Source organism: Hibiscus syriacus, unplaced genomic scaffold (assembly GCF_006381635.1).
Source record: "Hibiscus syriacus cultivar Baekdansim isolate YM2019G1 unplaced genomic scaffold, ASM638163v2 tig00008146_pilon, whole genome shotgun sequence".
NCBI classification, from domain to species: Eukaryota; Viridiplantae; Streptophyta; class Magnoliopsida; order Malvales; family Malvaceae; genus Hibiscus; species Hibiscus syriacus.
Genome location: NW_024062154.1, coordinates 1,297,479 through 1,323,968, shown reverse-complemented (window position 1 = coordinate 1,323,968; position 26,490 = coordinate 1,297,479).

The following is a 26,490-nucleotide window of genomic DNA, read 5'->3' as shown; positions in this document are numbered from 1 at the left end:
CCATTCTTTGGAAGAAATGCCCCAACATTTAATGAAGTTACTACATTAGAGGAATCCATTAAAAAGTTTAAATGGATTATTAGAGAAGTTGAATCGGATGAGGATCTAAGGAAATTATAGAATCCATTGATGACTCTGAGGTTTCTACAGGTAAGCTTAAATATTTGAGGAATATTTAAGTTAAGCATTAAGTTACTTGAAGAAATGTGGATTTGAGTTAGAGGAAATAAGTAAGCGATAAGTAAGTTGTCCGCTAAAAGTTTAAAGAATGTTGAGTTATTAGTGAATCATATGACAATTATGTTATCATTCTAAAGGTTTTAAAATGAGTTTGAGTGAGAGTAGATGTTAAGTTTTATGGACTTGATAAAGTTACCTTGCGAAGGTATTTTTGTGGAATGGATTGTCTACCCCCTTCCATTCTACAATGAATTATTGCTTAGATTGCGGTTGAGTTTCAAGAACTTGAAAAGTTTTGAGTTCGTAGTGTAGGAAAAAAGAGTAAATTTGTGTACTAGTGTGATTTTAACATTAACTACTATGAAGTTATTGCTACAAAGTTGTCAAGTCTTATTAAATGATGTAGACATTTAGACTTTCATAGTTGAGATGAAAAATGTTTCAACTGCTCGAGAATATTTTTAATGGATCCGAAAAGTTATCCAGGTTACCTTAAGAATGAAATAAGGAATTTTAAAATAGAGGTATTTTATTCGACTTGATCTCAAGTGATATGATTGTGGTAAACCCTATAGGTCATCGTACAAGTATGAGTCGGACATGTAGTAAATGTTCGATAAAGATTCAAAGAGTTATGTTCCCAGTGAATATGATAGAATTATCATTTGACGAGTTTAAGATCATTTTGGGCATTGGTTGGTTGTCTTCGCTTTATGGTTGGGTTGATTGTCGCAAGAAGCAAATATTTCAGAAAGATACGTAGTATTTGGAAATTATAGTGCTTGATGAAAAAGAAAAATCACCACCTAATGTGATATCGACACTGATTGCGAAGAAAATGATGTTAGAAGGATATATAACTTTTCTAGATAATGTGATATATAATCAAGTATCTGAAGTAAGATTGTATGATATTCCCATAGTTCGGGAATTTTCAGATGTCTTTTTCAAATGAATTACATGGGTAACCTCCAGATTGAGAGATAGAATTCAAGATTAATGGTTATTAGGGTATTGAGCTTGTTTCTATGGTTTCATATCGAATGGCTCTGACCGAGTTAAGAGAACTAAGGCTCAGTTACAAGAGTTGTTTGATTAAGGTTTCATCAGACCAAGTGTTTCACCTTGGGGAGTACCTATGTTGTTGGCAAAAAGAAAGATGAATTTATGTTGTTATGCATAGATTATTAATAATTGAATAAAGTGAAAGTAAGAATAAGTATCTACTTCTGAGGATTGATGATATGTATGGTTAATTAGAAGGTGCAACCGTGTTCTATAAGATTGATCTTCAGTCTGGATACCATCAATTGAAGATTAAAAAAGGAAACATAGGTTTAGTGTGAACTGATGATCGAGGAGGACTAGAAGCGAGAAAGCATGCGTGATGAAAATTATGGGGGAGATTAAAAGATGACTTTTAGAGATGACACACAATGAAAAGTGTACTCTGTGTGTTTGCTAAATTTTTTGGATTATGCCTATTAAATATGACACACATTATTGTAAGTCATAAATCGTTCAGATTTTAAGACACATGACATTTTTTTATGACACACATTTTTTGCAAGTCATAAATTAGTGTGTCATCGTTCGTGTGTCATTAAAGGTATATTTTCTTGTAGTGTCATGTGACATCTGTGACTCGTGTAGGGGGCATATATGGGAAATGAGTGATACAACTTTGGTACTGGGATGATATTTTCCACCCATTCAGGATACTTGGCCACCTTAAGGAAACCATCATCAAATTGCTTCTTCACTTATTCTTTAATTTTTAGCAGTATCTCTAGTCTCATCCTTTTAAGCTTTTGTTTCACAGGTCTACATTATGGCTTTATTGGCAACTTGTGCACTACTAATTTTGTGTCCAAACCCGACATTTCTTCATATGATCTATCAAATACATCTTTCTACTCTCGAAATAGTTCGATTAACTCTATCGCCCCTCGGCAGATAGGGTGGTGCTAATATTTACTTCTTTCTTATCTTCATTTGATCTCAGATTCAAAGTTTCAGTGGGCTCTTCATGAGGCATAATCTTCTTATCCTCCCTTTCCAATTTTTAGTATTCCAGAAGGTAAGTTACATTCCTCGTCATTATCACAACCCTTAATTTCCCCTGACATATGGGCAGCTCGAAATCAATCTCTGGGTCAGTGTCATCAGAATTCATGCTATTGATATCTGGGGTCCTGAAAGAATAACGAACGAGGAGATATATATACATATGCACATATAGGAGAATCTATCACATATCAAGATAAATAGAATGCAATAAAAATATAAATAAGAAAGAATGAAAAAATGAATGGGAGAATGTTTTTCGCTTTGTGAATTAATAGAAATGCATCTTTCATTGAAAATTAAAAATATATAGATTAACCCTATTTACATAAGATCACCTATTACCCTGGGTTTAGATAACAGGGAAAGTTTTCGTGTATTACTTTGAAAAAGTTTGTAAACTACAAGTAACTTCTTTGTAGTCCAATTATTCAACACGAAGCCTGGTGGTGCGGGATAGATTCCTACAGTCATTCCTTCCTCAACCTCATCACCCAGTAACACAATAATGCCCAAATCTTTCAGTGTATCATCGACAATGGGTTTCTTGACTTGTTAAATTCCTTGGAACATATAACCTTAGGACACAAAGGTATCATGCAACGGTGGGAAAGTTATCGGTTCCCAATTGAAGTCCACTCCAATTGACCTCATTCTTCTCCTCTCTTGGCTCTTTTGGATTCTCTTTAATTTTTCCCTCAAGGTTGGATGATATCCCAAGCCAAAGCGATCTCTTTTTGTGGTGGGAAAAATGGGGTTAATAGGTCCCTTTAGGTGGCTCCCTAACCCTTTTCCAACCTTGGTTCTCTTTCTCAGAGTTAGCTTGAGTTCCATTCGAGTGTAGTTTGACAGTCTAGGTTTAGGTATCTTTCTTCCCTCAGCCACAAATATTACATTAACAAACTCTAGGGATCTGAAGGAACACTTCATAACTTTCTCATCTACTTCAATATAAGGGGCAGTAGTAGAAACATAAGCAATAATGTATATCATAATATTAATGAATACCGGTCTCCCCTCAATCACAAACTTTAGATTTTGGTGCAGCGCAGATGGAACTGCCCCTACCTGGTGAATTCAAGGTCTTCCCAGTAAATAATTGTAGGTAGGCATGATGTCCATAACGAGGAACTCGACCTCATAAGTAGATGGGCCAATAGTTAGGGGGATTTCGATCTTCCCTAGCACTTCACTTTTCGTTCCATCAAATGCTCGAATGACACTTTGACAATTCCTCATATGTATAATGTCGATAGGTAACTTCTTCAGGGTTATCAATGGCATTACATTTAGAGCATAGCCATTGTCAACTAGTACTCATGATAAAAAGTGTCTTTTGTATCTGATAGTGATATGTAGAGCTTTGTGGCTACCAATCATCCCAGATGAGATCTTGTCATCGGAAAAGGAAATGAAGTTGTCGGCTTATATATTTGTAACCAATCTATCTAGGGTATCCACTAATAAATCCTTCAGCACGAAAGTTTGATTCAAAACTTTCAACATAGTGTCTCGGTGTGCCTCAAAGCTCAATATAAGAGAAAGTATCGAGATGCAAGCGGGTAGCTTGTACAGCTGTTCAACAATACTATATTCATTGTGTTTCAAAAATTTCATAAATTTTACAGCCTCGTTTTTTGATGGTTTGCTCATCATCTTTTAACAACAAGTTAACCTTCATTTTCTTGTCAATAGAAGATCTCTTATCAGGTTCTTGGGTCTGGTAGAGAGAGTAACATCTCCCACATCTGGTGAAATGGCCAACTTCTTCATTCTCTTTCACCACATCTTCCATTTTGCACTTGTATTTCTACAAGACTTACTTATTGTCCTTGTAAGGGAATGGAGATGGGAGTGTAATGAACACTTTAGGAGTTAATTTCTCTGCCACATGAGTTTTTGGTGTGATTACTAGAGGATAATTGGCGATGTAAACTCCCCTAGAAGAACCCTCAAGTACATAAAATCCACTTCTTCTTCAGCGGCTTCTTTATAAAACTTCATTTCTTTATCATCTATCATTCTCTATACTAGAGCACAAAAATTAGGGCAATGTTTTATGGTGTGTCCTTCGCAATTATGATAAAGGCACATATCCTCATTCTTGACTTGTTCAGCTACTAGATTAGGAACTATAGGTCTGACTTGATCATTTGACCCTATATCTAATGCATTGGGGATTTTACCTCACTCACCCTCATTATGATATTTTTTCCTCTTTCCTCAGCAACTACAATGATTCATGTACCTGCATGGTTTGGTAGTGGGTTCTATGCCACACTTGGCTGCTCACTATAACTAAAGTTGATAACGTTCTTTGTTCTCAACCTTTGGATGATTTTTTTAAAGGCAATGCAATTCTTAATTGAATGCCCTAGAATCCTTGTGTGATACTAACATTGGACGTTAGCATCATACCACTTAGGGTGGGGAGGTTGTAGAGGTGACACTGCATGTCTATCATATAATATCTGGAATAACACCTTATAGGACAAAGGGATCGGATTGAATTGAGGTTTCTCTCTCTTACCTTGGCTCATTTTCCCCTTGCCTAGCATAATTTTGTGTAGATGACCCTATGGCCTAAAGTTGAGACACAATGATGTCATTAAAGTCATATTTCCTCACATTGTTGACCTCATTATCCTTCTTCCTCATCGGTGGTTTTTTATTAGACTCTACTCCATCAAGTCTCCCATTCTTGATTACCATCTCAATCTTTTCCCCGGCTTTGAGTAAGTAAAAAAAACTCTTAGATGAATTCCCTATGAGGTAGATAATGAAAGGAGCTCTTAAAGTGTTTATAAAGATCATGTTTGTCTCTTCTTCTTCGAGTGCCAGATGAACTTGTATAGCCACGTCTCTCCATCTCTGAGCATATTTTTTGAAGCTCTCATTAGATCTCTTTTCCATACTTTGTAGCATAATTCAATTGGGCCTCATATCCTTCATATGCTTATATTGCTTAAGAAAAGTTTTAGCCAAATCTTTCCATGACTTGATATAAACCCTGCTCAGGTGATTATACCATAGAATAGCGGAACCTATTAAACTCTACTAGAAGCAATTGATCAATAGTTAATCATTCCCTACGTAACCGATCATTTTCCTAGAGAACATTGTGATGTGGGCAGAAGGGTAGCACATGCCATTGAACTTCTCAAAGTCATGAACTTTGAATTTCGGAGGCTGCACCAAGTCAGGAACCAGGCTCAACTTCTTGGCATTGATTCCATACACACTAATATCTTCCTTTATAGCCATGATTTTATCCTCTAATTGTTTCCACTTCTCTTCTAGTTGTTTGTTTTCTCCAACCTGGCTTTTTCATCAAAATCTGGGACTTGGTGATGCTGATATTCTTCCTAGTGTGAGCTAGCTCCAAGATATAAGTTTATAGAGGCACAAACTGGATTAATGTGCACCTTTCCTATATGAATAGGCATTTCTTAGAGTGTATGGGTTTAAGCTGGGGTGAAGCCAGGTGGGTAGAGTGGTCCCTCAGTCACAGCTTCAGGTACTGAGCTCTTTCCATGCCCAGGATTCCTTCCTTCAAGTAGACTAGCGAACTTAGTAAACATCTCTCTCTGGCATTTAACATATCTTCTTGTTTCTTTCTCATGTTTTCTTGTGTATCTTGCTGAGTTTCTCAATCAAGGCGGTTTTGTCATCCATTGCCTTTTTCCTGGTGTTGTACGAATGCTTGCAAGTTCTCAGTATTCTGCCACACAGTCTTTTTTATTAAGTTTGATATTTTATTAATGAATATGAAAAAATATGACTATGAATGAATATAATGTAATATGAAAGATAAAATGCAATGCGAAAAGTAAAATGTAGATACAAAATGCAATGTGTTGATTATGTAATGATTCATTAGAACAACTTTTTATATTAGAAATAAAGTTCGATTACAAGGCTTAAACATATCAAAGATAGATCTGAGCTATCTCCCCTAATTGTTGCATGTGTCCAAGTAAATCCAAAATCCTCTGAGATTCTTCTGTCTACAGTAGCAGCTTCATGTGCTAAGTCATCATCCCTTTGTTTAACTCTCCATTGAGTCTGATCCCAACGATGGTGCCGCTGTATAGCTCCTTCATAAGGGACTATAAGAAGTTTACTTGCCTTCTCTGAAAATCTTGAACCATAATCTCAATTTCATTTACTCGTTTCCTCAAGCTTTCGACTTCTCCACGACTTGAGCTGTAACACCCATTTTTCGTATATATCCCTGTACACAAGTCACAGATGTCACATGACTTTTAAAGCATTTTCATACTTAAAAACCAGTAAAATTTTGTTTCTTTAAATAAATTGTTTAATAATATATTTTATAAAACGTTCTTCAAATACATATATATATATATAATAACATTTAAAATCCATCAAACGGTAATTTAAATTCGAATATAAATTAATACTACAACTAAATACCAAGTATCTTATCAGAACATCACAACATATCTAAGTACATGCCAACTAGTAATATCAAAATAAACATCTAGAGATGTCATACTATTACTGATGAGGCAACCCTTGACAGATTATGACAGTTGCACCCTCACTCCGATCATAAACTATTACCTACGCGTGAAAATCATCACACGCTAAGTATACACTTAATGAGGCATAATAATAATAAATAATGCATTTTAAAAACATGAGTAAACCATTATAAGATCAAAATACGATTTATCATATAAAATACATAAATGCATAAAAACTGACTTGATAAGCCAAGTTTTCGTCAAATAACTTGATAAACAGTATTTTGTATGCCTAGCATACTTATAAATCAATATATTCCAAAATATCCTTTCACATCCCAATATATGACAAATGAGAATACAAGTAGGGGTGTTCATTCGGTTAATTCGGTGGCCGAACTGACCGATCTACCATTTTTGAATTAACCGAACTTTTTTTTTTCTTTAACCGTTAACTGAACCGAACTTTTTTTCAAAAATATTAACCGAACCGAATAAATTTCGGTTAATTCGGTTAATTTTCGAATTAACTGAAATTTTTTAGAATTTTAGAATTTAATATTTTTTTAGTTAAAAAACAATTTACAATTAATTTAAATAATATCTAATTATAAATAATATCTAATTAATTTGATTCAAACATTTTGCATTTATTTTGATATTATTTTAATTAATTAATATTGATTTGGGTTTTAAATGGATTGGGCCTCTTAATATAATTATATTTAAAGGTTAATTCGGTTAATTAACCGATTTCGAACCGAATTAACCGTTAACCGAATTCCAAAAAAATCCTTAACCGTTCCCACCGAATTAATTCGGTGGCCGACCGAATTAACCGAACTAATTCGGTTCGGTCAGTTAATTCGATTAAAACCGAATTTTGAACACCCCTAAATACAAGGAACACAATAACATGATACTAACCATTTTTGGAATAGTAATCTCGTACGACTATCATCCTTTCACACAAAGTGTCATAATATACAAAGTACTACTCCAAGTACAAAAAGTAATCTTACGAAAATGCAATAATGCATTTTCTAAAATCGATAGATATCCATCTCACACCAAGTATGCCAATTACATACATAGTGCTAAAGTACACAAAGTACTACTACAATACCACCTTATATATGGTATTATTATTGCACCTATGACTCTCCATGTATATACAATATGCTTTAAAATCCAAATCGTAGGTTAACTGTTTATTCCAAACCATCAATAAATGATAATTGTATGAAACACATCCATTGATTTTAGGGCAGTTCATACCCTAAAATCATTCGTAAAAACCATTTTCGTAAACTTTATGAAAATATTTCAAAATACAGTAAAACATGCTTTTATAAAAATATTCGAGGTTGACTTATCGCAAGTCGTCCTCGTATCATATAAATACATAATAAATGCACTCACCTGGTATGCCTCATTATTATGCCTTATTGTAGTCCGCTATTCTTTAACTTTTTATCGCAAGTCGTCCTTGTATCATATAAATACATAATAAATGCACTCACCTGGTATGTCTCATTATTATGCCTTATTGTAGTCCGCTATTCTTTAACTTTTTCCTTGCCCTTTTGTTTCTTGCCTCACAAATTTGATTACGATCTACACAAGCATCAATATTCGAACATACAAATATAAAATACAATGTTAGTATCCTTACTAACATTTATACAAAATAATAATACTCAAAAGGACTACTATTTTTGAATTATTTTAAAATTCATCTTAACATTTCATTATTATTTATAATGGGCCATTGTCATAAATTCTTCAATTCAAGCCCAAATAAGCCATTAACTTTCTCAATATTCACCATTTTGTACTTAAACTTTGCTAACTTTCCAAAATGCCTTAATTTCACATTCTAAATTAAATTTCATCCCTCAAACAGTAATTTCCAGTAATGTATATCAATTATTGAGTGATTACACAATCATATCATAACTTTTCAAAATTGTCGAATATGTCCCTCAACTTTTGAAAATTAAAATATGGCCCAAAATTTTTTCTAAGGCTTGTAGAACATTCCAAATATCATTTCTAAGCCATGAGAATTTTGCACAGTTTTTTCAAACCTATTTCCTCAAGGTTGAATGCTTTAGGGATGTATTTCTCATGATTTTCACTTGATTCAAGCATGAAACAAACCTCTATTCAACATTTCAAGACCTCTAGAATCAAACCTCTAACTTAATTTCATCAAAATACACCTTTCCCCTAAAGCTAGGGTTTGGCTGAATTCATCATAAGCTTATATAGCCAAGTACAATTGATTCTAATCATCAACCATGCTTGTATATGATTCTACAACCTCAAAAACATCTAAATCCTTCATCAATTTCATAAACCCTAATGTGAACACAAACCATAAAATTTAGGATCTTTGAACTCAAACCAAATTAGGAAGCAATAAAGATACCAAATGATAGCGTTTTTCGCATAAAAGAATTTTTTATTTCACGGCATAATCCAAAATTCAAAGGAAATTGGTCAAAATTGAAAATTTTTTTTATCTTACCTTGTTCATGGGGAGCACGAAATGGAGTTGGAAAATGTCCCAAGTTTCATGAAATTTTCATGTAATTTCATCTTAATTTAACCTTTATTTAAGCTTAAATGAATAAAATATTCATTTAGTGAGAAATGTCCATTTTACCATTAATGAAACTTGATATTTACCTTAATACCAAGCCACATAAGCATTATCATCTTCGAAATTCAAAAATGGACAAAATATTTTGCTCTTTACAACTTTGCCCATGCCATTTTCCAAAAATTTCAATCTTGCCACTGTGATCCCGATTTACTGATTTTTTTTTATAGAAGCAGGAGGCCTCATTGAAAACCTACCTCTTTGTTGGCTCTTGAAAAGAGACAACTAGCGGAGGAGGAAAATAGTACCTCAGTTTATTGATAAGTCAATAATTACTTAACATTACACCATTACATTTGTAGCAACTATAAACAACCAGACCCAATTACTACATGTAATAAAAAACCAAATCAGTCATCCAATCCCCTCCTTAGCTAATTTATCTGCCTCCCAATTACAGCTCCTAGGAATCAATCTAACAATAATCTCCCTAGCAGAAAGTAAGGACCCAATTTCCCGACCAAAGAACTGAAAAACGAAAGAGCAGAACACAACAACAAAATCCAGTCAACTGCAGATTTGCAATCACTCTCTATTATCATTCTTCCCTTCAATACCCAGGAAGATGAAAGAAAAAAATCAATGCATTTTTAATGGCTTTTAACTCAACGAAAGGAGGAGGACCTTGGCCAACACCATTAGAGAAAATGGCTAAAGTAATACTATTAAAGTCTTTCATAATTCCTCCAATTCAACCTTGAAGCCCATCACTTTTTACCGCTCCATCCACATTAAATTTGAAGAAATTAGATGGTGGAGAAAGCCAAAACTGGACCTTAATTTTTTTAACAGTATGAGTAGGAATCATGTTTGCAAGATATGGGTCCCCAATTAATAAATCAACCTAAATAGGAAAGAGAGGGAACTTAGTTAGAAACCACTTAGCCATCCTAAATTTAGAAATGAAGAATATAGAATAACTATCGAGATTCAAGTTATCAAACACCACCGAATTCCTGGCCTTCCATACTAACCACAAAACAACTCCCATGATAAAATTCCAAATTGAAGAATAAGCCCTTAGATCATACCAAGAACTACTCCCGGGTCAAGAATTTGATTTTAATAAAACCTCACTCTCAAGAGTAAACTATCCATTTATGGAATAAAAATTATTTTTGTGAAATTACCACTTAGATCCCTAAACTTTTTCAAAGTTTATACTTTAGTCACTTAACTTTCAAAATTTACATTTTGGTCACTAACCAACATTTGGGGTATCACACGAGCTGCCTTCTCGGCTTCGATATCATCGTAATGTCACCTCTAAACTCGAGATCTTTCCTTTCAATTTCTCATTTTGAGTTCAACCTTCTTGCAGTTGTTGCTCCAACGTACTCTTTTCTTTTGAAAGTATCTTCGCCTGATGTCTGCTCCACTTCAGATATTTCTTGCTTCCCCAAACTTTTCTCTTCAGACTTGATACTTCTTGATTCCACTCAGTGAGTGATTTACTTGAGCTCGCGGTCATCTGATCTTTTACTATTCGTTGGTATGACAACTGAAGATCCTTAAAATCCAATCTAAGTTGCTTTTCTATTTTTTTCAATCCAGTCTGCTCGACCTTTTTGGATATCGATGTCCACTCCTTTTTGGTATACCTCATCATCCAAATTTTTTAATGTTTCTTTCCATTACCTTCTTTCATCCTCAAAATCACGCTTGGCTAATTCTAATGAAGATGATACCACTCTAAGATGTTCTTCCATATGTTGGGTATTTTCGGGATTAACCATTGGGATATTATCATTAACTCTATTACTTATCCTTTCTTCTTATTCGTGTGAAAGTTACAGGTTGAAAGTGAAGAGATTTACTCAACGAGTCTGCTTTCATGCGTCAGTAACTCCCTTAACTTTACTTTTTTACTGCTCTCCTCTGAATATAAACACTGACACAGATAAATCCCAAGTTGCATGAATGAATTGTCTTGATCCATACTACCTAGAAATCAGTAAAAGTGCATATCTCACGAAACCCCATATGCCTAACAAAGAAACCTAATCTCACTCTCCACGCCTATAAAGTATGTTTAAAGAGATATTCTACGAAGCACGCCACAATATGTCTCCATCTCGGATATTTTTGAAAATGACCATCCATTTTTCCTTAGTGAAACCTCAATGCCATTCTCGGGAAAGGAAATCTTTTAAAGTCAAAAACCCTTCTAGGAACACTCGATCAGAAACCCTCTCGATTTAAAATGATTAAGGATCCAAACTAGCAATACCCTATAAAGTGCCAATTCCCCCTCTCGTCTGTAAGAGTTTAAGCAATGGAACATCTCGACTAAAATAGCTGGAACGGGATCCACATGCTTGTCTAATCTTCCGAATATATCAACCACTGACACATCAGTATGCCCTAGGACCTTTGGGAATATGACTAGCCCATAAATACACAGAGCAAACAGGTTTATCTTCTTTCTCTTATCAAGATGACGATCAATTACCTCTCTAAGAGCAGTCCATATGATGCATTCACTATCTTCTTTCTTCTTAATGCTTTTTACGACCCATTCTTCACGCATTCCAGTCATAAAAAGTAGTTTCTTTTTGAAATATGGAGTGTTTAGTGGTTTGGTGTACACCCTATCCACTTGGAATCTCAGACAACGAATCAAGTCATGGTACTCCTCTATGGTAGGTGTCAAATCCACTCGACCAAAAGTAAAGCAACTGTTAGTGAGGTTCCAAAACTGCGCAAGAGCTCTAAACAAATTTTGGTCAATCGGAACGTACAGGAGATATGATATGTCATCATAGAGATGATAGAACAACGAATTACCGACTATTTCCCATCATCCCCATATCTCTTTTAGCTCGCTCAAATCATTTTAACTGACATTAATGTGGGTGTAACCAATCAAATCTGACACGTAACCAGATGGCAAGCTATCTCCATTTGTAAGATGGGACTGCTTGGACCATCTTAGAACATCTGCATACTCTTCTACCTCTTTTTGGACCCTTTGTTCCATATTACTAGCCTTTTATACGGACATTGATCATGGATCATGTAACACCCATAGCCTGTAAACATCTAAGAATATGAGTCATAGATGTCACATCAAACTGACCAATGTTCATTATTCACGATTGCTTAAAATTTTGTTTCTTTTAAAAACATGCCTATTTGCAACTTTTAAAAATATTTATATTTACTTTGGACTTTAATACCATTTAAAAATATAATATTATATATGTATAAATTTTATGCATATCAAATATTGGTAAACTAAACTAGTCAAATTAAACAATCCTAATTTACTATTACAGACCATTAAGTCATAACTGATAAAGCATACAAATAACATAATTATACATGCCACTACCAGTCAAAAGAAACATTAGTAATGTATTATTGATATATTTATTATAGATTATCTGCACAAGATGCTTGGAAGGCTCATCACAAACATTCGTATCTCAATCAGACCCTACGCACAAAAATCATCACGCACTAAGTATAACTTAGTGAGACAGTAACACTAAAGGTGAGAATAAATAAATAAATTATCGAAGTATACAAAATTATTAAATTAAAACACACATAACTTTCAGAATGTTCAAACCAGATATCTCAAGCCATTTCTTTATCAAAACCTTAAAATAATCATCTTATGATTTTTACAAAATCATAATAAATCATATCAGACATAATAATTAGTCAATATTCCTTTATAGTAAGACACTTCTCAGAACTTTTATATTTCATTTTATAGCCCAAAGATATTTAAGAGAATATAAGGTACGTGAGTCAGACGAGTGTGTGCAATACATATCTCAATGATATCATCATAATCGAAACAGATAAGCACACACAGTGCTATCACATCGGAAATCACAATATGCACACAAAGTGCAATCACATCAGAATATATAAACTAGTGTACACTCCGTTACACCACAGTATATCAGAATCGGAATATAATCACTCCACCTCATGGCATGCCAATTGTACCTTTGACTCTCAATATAACATACATTGGGATTTTAGTTCATTTCGTAATCATTTGATAAAAATCATATCAGAATCAGAAATATATTTAAATCACATTCGTAAAACATGACATGGGCAGTTCATACCCAAAGGCATTCATAAAACTTATTAAAATATTACAGATATAATTCCATAATCAAAACATAATTCATATCTTTAAAATAAATAAGGTGTGGTTGACTTATCACATGTCGTCCTCGATCAAAATAATTAAATAAATAAAATGCACTCACCTTTGCCTCACTACAAAACTTGTATACAATAATCCTAGTCATGAGCTTTGTCTTTTACTTTTGGATTGTTCGGATTACTAGGTTTATCGTAGTCTGACAATACCAAATAATAACACAAAATGTTCGAACTACATATTAGTATTGCACTAACATAAGCTGATTTTAACATTCGAAAATCTATAAAGTAAAAATCAAGATTAAAACAATATCAAACTAGATCATATTTACATATAGTTTCCAACTTCTCAAATACTCATCCAAATCCATGAATATTTATTTTCATCCTTAACCCTTCATCTTTTGCTAATTTACACAAATAAGCCACAAATTATGAATTCTTTTTAGAATTCACCTCAACCTTTCCATTTAATTCATAATGGTACTCCAAATTATATCATTGCACATTAATTACTAAAATTCCATAACTTTAATAAAATACCCAAATCAATACTTCAAAATTCAAAACAATATAATTTCAACCCAAACTTCTCTAAACTTTTGATTTTCAACCACCTAACTTTATAAATTTGTAATTCAACCCCAACTCAATATTTAATTCAAAATTCATCATACTAATAAATTTTCCGACATTCAATAATTTACCCCAAATAGTACCTCTACATTTAATAACTTGCAAATAAGTCCCCAAGGTTTTGGGACCTTTCGAATTCCACTTCTAATTTTTATCAAATTTCCAATTTGGTTCCAAACAACTTTCCAACTTAATTTCCAGCATTAAAAATATTAAAAAATCAACATTGAACCCTTCAAATATTACATTCTTACAGTAATATCCCACAATTCCAAGAACTTGTAAACTAGCCCTTTTTCACTTTCAAGGTTCCAAATCAATCTCTAAATCACATATAATACTTCTAATATCATTTCTAATCCATAAGAAATTTTTCAACATTTTCCCCCAATTTCTTCCATACGGACGAATGCTTCATGTCACCTAGGGGTACTTTTTGTTCAATTTCAAGCATGAATTTGACCTCCTATGATTAAAGTCATGCACTTCCAATCATCAAAACATCAAATTGAATCAAAATCCTAATACTTCCATAAACCCTAATTAACTCAAACCTTATATATGCATGTACAATTAATTTTAATCATCATACATGCTTTAAAAATAATCACCAACATCAAAAACATAAATCCTTCATCAATTCTTCAATATCACTAAACCCTCCTTAAACCCTAATCATCAAATCCCATCACACAATCATCTTCACTATGAAATATTTATATCAATTGAAAGAGAATTTCGTGTAGATTAATTCCCTATCTAATAGCTAAATTAAAAAATTAAGTAGATAGCTTCAAAAATCAAAATCAAAATCTTACCTTGGGAGAACTTGTATTTTTGGCCAAATGAAGAAGAATAGCTGAAAATGTGTTGATTTTCTTGATTATTTTAGTATTTAAAATATAGAACACATGGCATTAATCTAATTAATTGAATTTAAAATTCAATTAATGAGAAATCTAAAAAGTACCCTTAATAAATCTTGAAAATTACCAAATGTCATTGTATTATCTTCCATTAAAATATTCATTGGTCAAAGATGAATCAACTTGCTTTGACTTTCTAATTTGGCCATGCAGTTTTTGAAAATTGTATTTTAATCACTAAAATTCCACTATTCGGTCAAATCTGAAAAAATACATTGTTTTGAGCCAAATTTCTCTGGTCTAAAATATGAAAATAATATTTCCAACCATTTCCTAACATCCTTCAAATTTTCATAAAATTCTGGTTTGAATCGATTATCCGATTTCAATACCGAACTTTATCATTTTATATTTTTTAACACAAATCTCGTGTTGAAAATCTAATTATCACAGAAATCCTTGTTTTAAGCCAAATTGTTCATTTACAAGCTAAAATATATAACTTTTAAAATTTATAATTTTGGTCCCTAAACTTTTCAAAGTTTACAATTTAGCCACGAAACTTTCAAAACTTATATTTTAGTTACTAGACAAAATTTGGGGTATTACAGATCAACACTATGGAATGAATAAAGCAATGCAAAAATGAAAATGAAATAAAATAAAAAGGAAAAAGGAAATTAGTCAGTAATCATAAAGAAATCAATCAAGCGTAATATATTTCGTCAATAAAACCTACCCTCACATGCTAGCTACCCAATCATGCTTTAGAAAATCCTACCCGAACATGATTTCTACCTCATGCTTTGTTTAACATAAAAATCATAACCTCATGTCATTTAGTTTGTATGTTTATTCAGAAAAATAAACCTAGACACATGATCTCTAGTCCTCGTACATTTATTCAGAAAGCAAAATTATACTACAAAAATTAAAAAACTCAAAAGAGTTTTTTCCTTGTGTACCCTCATCGCGGGATTCTTAAGGTTTGGGTTAGGCTCTACTTAGGTTCGGGTTCTAGGTTCACTATATGCTGGGTTCGCCTGTAAAGTAAAAGGTTATCGAATTGTCATTGTTATTGCCCTTGGGCTGTCAGGCCCTCAATCTTGGCCCATTACAGGCTTTCAGATTGAGTTCAATTCGAGGGAATACGCCTCCTTATGTCCATACGAAGGTTAAAACCATCACGAAGACATAAGGCGTGAGCCCCAGAAGCGATCCACTATCCCATACGGAGATGAAAACCACACGAGGGAGTAGTTTCTCACTCTTACTTAAATAGGATGGAATGGGGTTTTAGCTCATGTTATAATAATGCAAGTGCACATTGTGTAAGGAAAAGAGAAAAAACACACAATCACACAACACAAAAAACTCATTTATCAATCCACTTTAAGTCACATTTAATCTGAAAACATTAGCAACCAAATCAGTCCAACTATTTAATGGGTAATCAAATTGCAAATGAAAAATTATTTGAACCAAACAATAATCTAAAACTAAATTAGAACAAGCTTGTAATTTTCATTGCAAAGACAATTAATTAATTGACTAACGGCCTTGCACTCTAAAAAATGGTCCCCAGCAGAGTCTCCTAGTTGTCGAAACAATTTCTTTCTTTAAAAATATCAACAAACGATTAATTTATCAATTCCCTTTAAGTCACATTTAATCTGAAAACATTAGCAAACAAATCATCCAACTATTTAATGGGTATCAAATTGAAAACAAAAAATTATTTAAACAAAACAAGGGATCTAAATTAGAACAAACTTGTAATTTTCATTACAAAGATAATTAATTAATTGACTAACGGCCTGACTCTTTAAAAAAAAGGTCCCCCAACAGTCTCCTAGCTGTCGAAACAATTTTTTCTTTAAAAACATCACAAATTTAATTTTTAGTTAGGTGTGATTAAACAAAATCTCGTTTCGATTAACTTGGTGTTTTCTTTTTAAAATTAAAAAATGGTTCGAGGAATCGCCACCAATCTTTGATTAGGGTGTGATTGGGCACCCAAAATGTTTTGTCATTTTAATAAGATTTAATTTTAAAAATTATTAAAACATCATTTTAAGGTCAGTGTATCAAAAAATTGAGTTCGGGAGTCGATTACGCATGGTGAAGGATTAGCACCCCCACAGCGCCCTAAATCAATACCTAGTCGATTAATTAATTATCTTTGCAATGGAATATACAAGTTCAAATTTAATTAAGTTTAAGATTCCTTCAAATAACATTCTTTGAATTTTAGAATGAAACATAATAATATTTAATTTTTCTATCGAGAAGAAACGACATCTCATACCTTGAGGCAATCAATTCATACTCTAGTCGAAATAAGGAAATATTACAATTACATTCTAAAGTTCAAATGCATGAATGATAATAAAATAAAACAAATTAAATTAAATTAAAAATTAAAAATCCTTGTAGAAAGAAGAATGATATTCAATTATTTAAAGACGTCGAGATCGAACCTTTTATAGGTTCTAGTGATCTTTTCTTGAAGAATTTAAATAAACGAAAATTTCTTTTTCTCTGGTTCCTAAATTTTAGGTGTAATCAATTTTTAGGTTTTTCACTTGGTATGATACAATTTCATTTTAAAATTGTCGAAGGTAACTTTCTTATGCCTTAAGATAGTCACTTCACAACAATCGTAAAATGAAATGGTATAGCCTTTATCTCAATCATTCGATCAGATAAAATTATGCTCTTGAGGATACCATACATATCAGATGAATAAACAACATATAACCTAGATATATACATACATGTGGATGCACACATATTCACAGTATTTTAAAACAGGCTTAGATGATGAATTAATACTTTACTCTTATCCCATGAATTTAGCATGCAAATATATACATAGACATCCTAAAATATAAATAACATGTACCTTTGGTCTTCGTAAATTAAATAATACATCATGCCCCATTTAACTGAAAAGAAAATAAGGACAATTAAGTGTTGATGAGTGTTCAGAATTGGTAGTATTTGCAATTTAATTCTTCAATCTTATGGATTTATTGTTGCTGATTTGGTTGTGTTATGCTTATTTTCATGCATGATCTTATTTTCTAGACTTAGTGGTAAAATGGACGCATTCTGCATTTTTTTTATTATTTGTTCATGGCTGGAGACATTGGCACGACTCTGGGCATGACACGGTCTAACGTGGCAGTTTCTAGAAGGTCCAGTCATTGGAAGTTTTCTAGAAGATTTAGTCAGCGCGCCTTTTAGAAGATGGACGACGGGCAGAATTGCGTTAGGAGACTTAATTTAAAGTTTGAATTAGAAAACAATTATATTTAGGATTATTTTTATTTATTTGTTTATCTCTAGGTTTTTAGAGGCTATGAATGCCCTCTTGGGGTAAGTCTAAACTCACAACTCATATTACAATCTTTTTCTCAGTTCTAGTTTTATAAAAGTTCTCTTCTTTATTTTATTTTTCAAGTTTTCGATTTTTTATTTATTTTAAGTTTTGTTTTTAAATATGCTAAGTATGGCTTTTTTCATGCTTAGCTAATTTCCTCATAAGCCGAGAGCTGAAGCGATGACTCAATTCCAACGGGAGAATTGAAAAAGGTCCCTAATAACTTCGTAATATCTCTCTCAATCTCTGCAATTATTTTTCAAAATGAAAACAGTTTTCAAAATCAAACATGACTTTGGTCAAGAGGTTGTTGCGATTAAATGTGTGGGAGGAAGATTCGGCTTATAGCAAGCACATTCGACTTCCTGGGAACACACTTGGCGAGATAGCCTTGCCAAGAGGGAATTGAGATCGGAAGTAGTGGTTATTGAAGAAATAATCCGAGTCGATCTTCACGAAGTTAAACGGTAATTGATCTACGACAATTGATGTTGATTAGATCAGTTTTCAAAGTGGGAATCAAAGATTGCCTTGGGTATTCGGTATACAAAATAGAGTCACAAGGATTGCCCTTGTATACAAAGTAACCGACGTTAATCTCGAAGAGAAAATCTAATTCAATGATCTAAAGGAAATTGAGTCAAAACAAAGCTTGAGGCTGTTTTTACCATATCCATTTACAATCTTTACTCTCCTATTTTCACTTAAAATTGTATTATTTTAATCTATTTTTATTACTTAGTCACATTTTACCAAAACCCCTACTACTTTTTGCCTTGTTAAAACCATTCAAACAGAAATTTTGAATTTTACCAAGTCCCTGAGGATCGACCCTTACTTCTCTTTACTACGAATTTACTTATTTATTAATTGAGAAGAAGGAATTTATTTTTGACATCAAAACGACAGTTGTCAAATTGGCACCGTTACAGAGATTTCACCAAAGTTACTAATTTTTGTTTGATTTTGATTTATGACCATGACAAATCCGGGCGCATTAGTGGAGTATAACCTGGAAATCGAAGCCAGGGCTAGGAGACTTCATGCACAGACGCTTCGAGAAAGGAGATAATAATCAAATCCAAAATCAAAATCAAATTCAGGTGAATCCATTAATACAAAATCAAATCCGATGGTCACTCCTACTATCATAGAGTTAGTCGCGGTACCCACTGAAAAAGAGCCTTTGTGCATTGATTTTTCCCAAGGTGAAACTCCATATCAGTTAAAAACTGGTCTTATTCATATCCTCCCTACATTCTGCTGATTACCCAAGGAGAATCCACATAAACATTTTACGGAATTTCACATGGTCTGCTCCAGTATTAGACCACAAGGAGTAACTGAGGATCAAATCAAACTTAGAGCTTTTCCTTTTTCCTTAGCTGATTCGGCTAATGAGTGGTTATTTTATTTACTCCCAAATTCTATTACTACATGGGCTCAAATGGCTGGTCATTTTTTGACAGGTTTTTCCCTACGGCGAAAGTAAGTGAACTACAAAGGAGAATACTTAGAATCAAGCAACTTGATGGATAGTCACTCTATGACTACTGGGAGAGGTTTAAAAAGTTATGTGTCAGTTGCCCACAACATGGGTTAACAGAGCAAACACTCCTTCAATATTTTTATGAAGGATTAACTCCCCTGGAAATGAAGATGATCGATGCTGGTAGCGGAGGAGCTTTGGTGAACATGACTCCTACTGAGGCTAGGGATTTAATCTCAACAATGGCCGCAAATTCCTAATAGTTCCACACAACTAATGAACCTTCTCAAAGGGTTCATGAGATAAGTTCATCTTCTTTGAAAAATAAATAGATAAATTAATTGAAGTAGTCAACTCTCTTATTGCAAGAAAGACATGACCAAATAGATCACATGGAATATGTGCTTTATCTGATCATCCAGCATATGGTTGTTCACTAATCCAATATGACACATCGGCTCAAGTCAATCTAGTCAGGAACTTTCCAGGACCTCCCCAAAGAGCTTATAATCCCTAAGCCAATACTTACAACCCAGGATGGAGGGATCATCCGAATTTTAGTTATGCTTAAAACTCAAGGCCGAATCAAGGTTATCAAGCGAGACCACCTCCACCACTACAACAGTCGCAGAAGACATCATTAGAGTCAATTATCAAGAGGTTAGCACTTTCCCTAAAAAATTCCAGATTCATACTAAAGCCCAGTTACAAGAGATAGACAAGTAGATAAGCCAACTAGCTCAAACAGTATGCCGCTTGAAATCACAAGGTAAACTTTCATCCCAAACCGAGGCGATCCCAAGGGAAAATGGCAGCACCATCACTCTTCTGAGTGGTACAGTAGTGGCGCCACCTATTCCAAATGATGAAGCAATCAAAAAAGGGAGGAAGACTGTTGATTCATGATCCCAGAAGAAGAGAGACGAAGAAAAAATGGATTCAACGCCATCTCCCTATGACGTGCTATCACCTTTTCCATCGAGATTAGTGAAAAGGGATAAACAACCTGAGGAAAAAGAAATATTAGACGTATTTCGGAAGGTGGAAATCAACATACCTCTCCTTGAGGTAATCCGAAAGGTTCCAAGGTATGACCGATTTCTAAAGGATCTTTATAAGACAAAAAAGAAGCGTACTGGGGTTGAGAAGGTGAATTTGGGAGAACATGACTCACCTGTCTTCCAATGAAAGTTACCATCGAAGCTGAAAGACCAAGGTATGTGTGACCTTGGCACCTATATTAATGTAATGCCTCTATTTGTTTACAAAATGATAATTAACGAGCCTTTGAAGGATACAAATATCTCAGTTTAGCTTGCCGACAGATCGGTGATATATCCGGAAAGACTATTAGAGAATGTACTGGTGGAGGTAAATGACTTAATATTTCCCACTGATTTTTACATAATTGACATGGAGAATGATCGCACAAGCACATCCTCTGATATCCTATTAGGGCATCATTTCTTAAGTATTGCGCACACGAAGATTAACGTAAGAAGCGGGATTTAACAATGGAATTTGACCGTGAGATCATTAAGTTTGATGTGTATAAGGCAATGAGATACCCTGAAAAAGTGGAAAGTATAAATTCTATTGATATAATTGATCCTTTGGCTGATGAATTTGTAAAGACTAATTTTTCCTTTGATCTATGCATGGAGCTAGAAGATCATGATAAGAACATATATTCTGATTATGCCAAATTAAATTTGATTTCCTCTAAGTCTAAAGTTTTTCCCTCTGTTTTGCAAGAACCTAAAGTTGAACTGAAACCGTTGCCAGATCACTTAAAGTATGCCTTTCTCGAGGTAAACAACGTCTTGCCAGTAATCATATCGAAAAGATTGTCTGAGGAGGAAGAAAAAGAATTAATAACGGTTTTACGCACACACAAGGAGGCTATAGGATGGACTGTTGTCGACATAAAAGGGTTGAGTCCATCCACATTTATACACAAAATTAAAACCAAAGAAGTCACAAAACTGACACTTGAAGGCCAACGTCGGCTAAATTCACTGATGATGGAAGTGGTAAAAAAGGAGATACAAAAACTCCTTGATGCAGATATTATATATCCAATTTCAGATAGTAAATGGGTAAGTCCGATACATGTAGTTCCTAAAAAAACAGGAGTTACTGTGTTCAAAATTCTGAGAGAGAATTTGTACCAACACGAGTTCAGAATGGATGGAGAGTCTGCATCGATTATAGGAAGTTGAATTCATTAACCCGAAAAGATCATTTTCCTCTTTCATTCATAGATAAAATGATAGAAAGACTAGTCGGTAAAACTCACTATTGTTGTCTTGATTTAATTTTCAGGTTTCTTCCAAATTCTAGTAGTACCTAAAGATCAAGAAAAGATGACATTTACATGCCCCTTCGGCACATTCTCTTACCGACGAATACCTTTCAGAATTTGAAATGCACCTGCCATATTCCAAAGGTGTATGATTAGTTTTTTTGTGATTATATTGAGAAAGGTATTGAAGTCTTCATGGAAGACTTCACTGTTTATGGTAATTCATTTAATGAGTATCTATTAAACTTCACAAATGTGTTACGTCGGTGCCTAGAATTTAACCTTGTTTTGAATTATGAAAAGTGTTATTTATGGTTGATATAAGTTTAATTATAGGCCATATTATTTCTTCTAAAGGAATTGCGGTAAACAAGGCAAAAACTGATATAATGCGTTCACTTCTTGCCCCACTACGATGAGGGAAATTCGTTCTTTCCTTGGTCATGCAAGTTTTTACCGCAGATTCATTAATGATTTTTCCAAGGTGGAGTAACCATTATACGAGTTGTTACAGAAGGATAAAACCTTTAATTTTGACCAACAATGCAAAGAATCGTTTGACGTTTTAAAGGAAAAGTTGGTTTCGGCACCCATAGTCAAACCGCCGAATTGGGACTTTCCCTTCAAGTCATGTGTGATGCTTCGAATGGAAGTGTTGGAGCCGTACTCGGACAAAGGATCAGAAAGAGCATCATGTTATCGCCTATGCGTCACGTACCTTAGATTCCGCACAACAGAATTATTCCACAACCGAAAAAGAATTATTTTCTATCATTTTTGCATTAGATAAATTTAGATCATATCTTCTTGGCACTAAAGTTATTATTTTCTCTGATCATACAACCTTGAAGACTTCTTAGCAAAAAAGAGGCGAAACCACGACTAATCTGTTGGATCTTACTCTTCCAAGCATTTGATTTGGAAATCAAGGATAAGAAAGGATGTGAGAATTTGGTGGTCGATCACTTAAGTCAGCTTCCAATCACTACAGTTGATCCTCCTATTCGTGAGGAATTCCCAGAGGAAAGCTTGATGATGGCACAGAAGTCAATGACTTGGTTCGCAGATTTAGTTAATTACTTAGCCACAGGTAAATTACCATCTGATATGACGAGAGCCGAAGTAAACCGTATTAAAAGAGAATCTTGTTTTTTTCATTTGGGATGATCCATATCTTTGGAAGCATTGTTCAGACCAGGTAATTCAATGATGTGTTGCTGAAAGCGAGGTAAACTCAATTTTAAATTTATGTCATTTTTATTTTTGTGGTGGACATTTCAGACCAAAGCGGACTGCTCATTAAATTTTGGAATGTGGTTTCTTTTGGCCTCATATTCTAAGTGATGCTTACTTATTTTGCAAATCCTGTGATAATTGCAAACGTGCCAGTAATTTGACTCGAAGAAACGAAATGCCTCTAATCCTATTTATATATACAAAATATTTGATGTTTGGGGACTCGGCTATATGGGTCCTTTTGTTTCTTCGTTTGGAAATTGTTATATAATTCTTGGGGTTGACTATGTTTCTAAGTGGGTAAAAGCTAAAGCCACTCAAAACAACAATACCAAAACTATTGTTCAATTTCTAAATAATTGTATTTTTTCTAGGTTTGGCACACCAAGAGCAATAATAAGTGATCGCGCACACACTTCATTAATAGGGTAATTGATGCACCTATGAAAAAACATGGAGTAAATCACAGGATTGCCATGACTTATCATCCGCAAATGAACGGACAAGCAGAAATATCAAACCGTGAAGTAAAGACAATTCTTGAAAAAGTAGTCAAGCCAAATCACAAAGATTGGAGCTTGAAATTGATTGATGCTTTTGGGCTTATCGAACTGCACATAAAGGACCTATCGACATGTCCAAATATCGCCTTATATTCGGTAAACCATGTCATTTTCCTGTCGAGCTGGAACACAAGGCATATTGGGTTGTTAAGCAATGCAATGTAGAATTGGAAGCGGTTGGCGAAACACGAAAGTTACATATATAGGAACTTGAGGAAATCTATAGAGATGCTTACGAAAATGTCGGGATATATAAAGACAAAACAAAAGAATTCCATGATCGCTTTTAAATATTTTTCTATCGGACAAAAAGTTCTTCTTTTTAATTCAAAGCTAAAACTTTTTGCAGCTAAACTTTGATTGAAATGGAGTGGACCTTATACGGTAACTACAATTTTTTTCTCATGGCGCAGTCAACTTGAAGATGATTCGGGTACTCGATTTAAAGTCAATGAACACAGAATAAAACTGTATCACGTGAATAGCCAAACTTCCTTAATTGAAGATCACGACTTAGAAGAACTTGTAGTATGAATTAGGTCACCGAGCTAACAACGTTAAACAAAAGCTCTTCATGAAAGGCAACCCATTGTTTTTAATTCCGTTACATTTTTATTTTTATTTTATTTCGATTGAGCAAGTTTCATTTAATTTTTATTTTTATTTTGTAGGAACCAAATGTTTTTAATTAAACTTTAACGATAGAGATTTGCGAAATTATCATTCAAACAATGCCAATTTCTGAACCCCAGGAGCAGTGTAAATAACGCAGAACAATGGAATAAGGGAAAAAACCCGTGTGCACCGTTTCATTAAACGGTGCACGTTAGGCAACCCATTGGAGACCGACGCACGTTAGCAAAACTCACATGAAAATTTCCCCCCTTTTTTGTTAACATTCTGTCGCCCCCACTACCCTATCCCCTCTTTCTTTTACTTTGATCATGGACCATACCCCCATCCCTATCTCTATCACTTCCCATTTTAATTTAACTCCCCTTATTATAATAAAAAACAATTTCACTCAAATTCAAACGCCCCCACTCACGGCAGCAACAAATTAAACCCAACTCTCTTTCTTTTTCTTCCAAACCAATTGTCTCTCCCCAAAAACACGCATCCACCGTTTCTTCCTCTCCACACCGTCACAGGCCTACTCCGCTCTTGCATACATGTTTCACGTCGTCTTCTCCTCTCCACTCCACAATGGTGCGCACAAGAAACCAATCGGGCGATATCATCACTCCTCCGCCCGCTGTCCTTAGTGGATGCTGCCGCCTCAATGCACCGGCTTTTGTCGCCATACCAAGTGATTCTGACTCCGTTTCACCACCACCTCCTATTCGCCTGACGCGAGGCCGGGCCACACACCAAATGCTCCATCTTCTCCGAATCACTCGGCGTTTGTACTGACGGGCTCGTTACACCCCGGGCCGAGCACCTCTCGCTGTCCATCACTGTTGCACTCCCTTTCTCCATCGTTCTAATCAATGTTGACTGTAGGAACATCATCATCTCATCCACAACCAACGAGCTTCTCATCATGTTCAATGCATTCGGCGGCTTTGTACGACACTCCAGAGAGGATTTCAACACCGGTTTTCCACCTTCGGACTCATTTCCTGTGACATCAAGTTCTCGGTAACAACCCGGGTAATATACTTTGTCGGCCTGTTCCTCTAGCCAAGGTGATGTCCCTACTTCAAAAATTCCACCGCCTACCCATGAGAATCCCGAGCACAGCCAACAGGGTCGGTCGTATGCTGTCCCTGTCGAAAAAACTCTACACGGTTACTTGTAATTCTCGGATGAGCATTTGGTACGTTTTGAGTTGGTAAGACATCGTCTGTTTCGTGTAGGTAAATATATTCCGACTTGAACTTTATAAACCTTACATTTACGTGAATATATTCATACTTATTTTGCTGCCATTGGTTGGACTTTATAACTGATGATTAATTGTGGCATGTTTTATGAACTTGTCTTTGAATTTTACGCCACTTTTAATTTCTCGCCGAATCGTCTTATTAATGTTAATTCGCCCGATGTCGTTACATTTTGATTATGTGGACACTATTTTTCAATGTTATTTTGAATTTAATATTACTATGGGGTTCATGATATGTCACGAATCCTACGTATCTGACTGCTTTTCTTGAGATTCCACAAGACTTCTATGCCAATATGGCCTACGAGACACTTACCGGCTTGGTTGGCCATACGTTTAACGCTCGCTCGACTCGAGTTCATCTTATTCATGACCCGACCTTGCGCTACATACATCGTTTCCTCGCCTGCAATTATTCCGGCTGAAATGACTCATCTTCCTCCTTGAGTCGAGCTGAACTTTTCTTTTTATGGTGCATGTTAGCCGGCCAGCAGTTGAACTTGGGATTTTGGTTTTCTTGGGCCTTTGAGATCGTTATTCGATCCAATCGCCCATTGGCTCATGCATTACTCATTTAGCCTCTCGC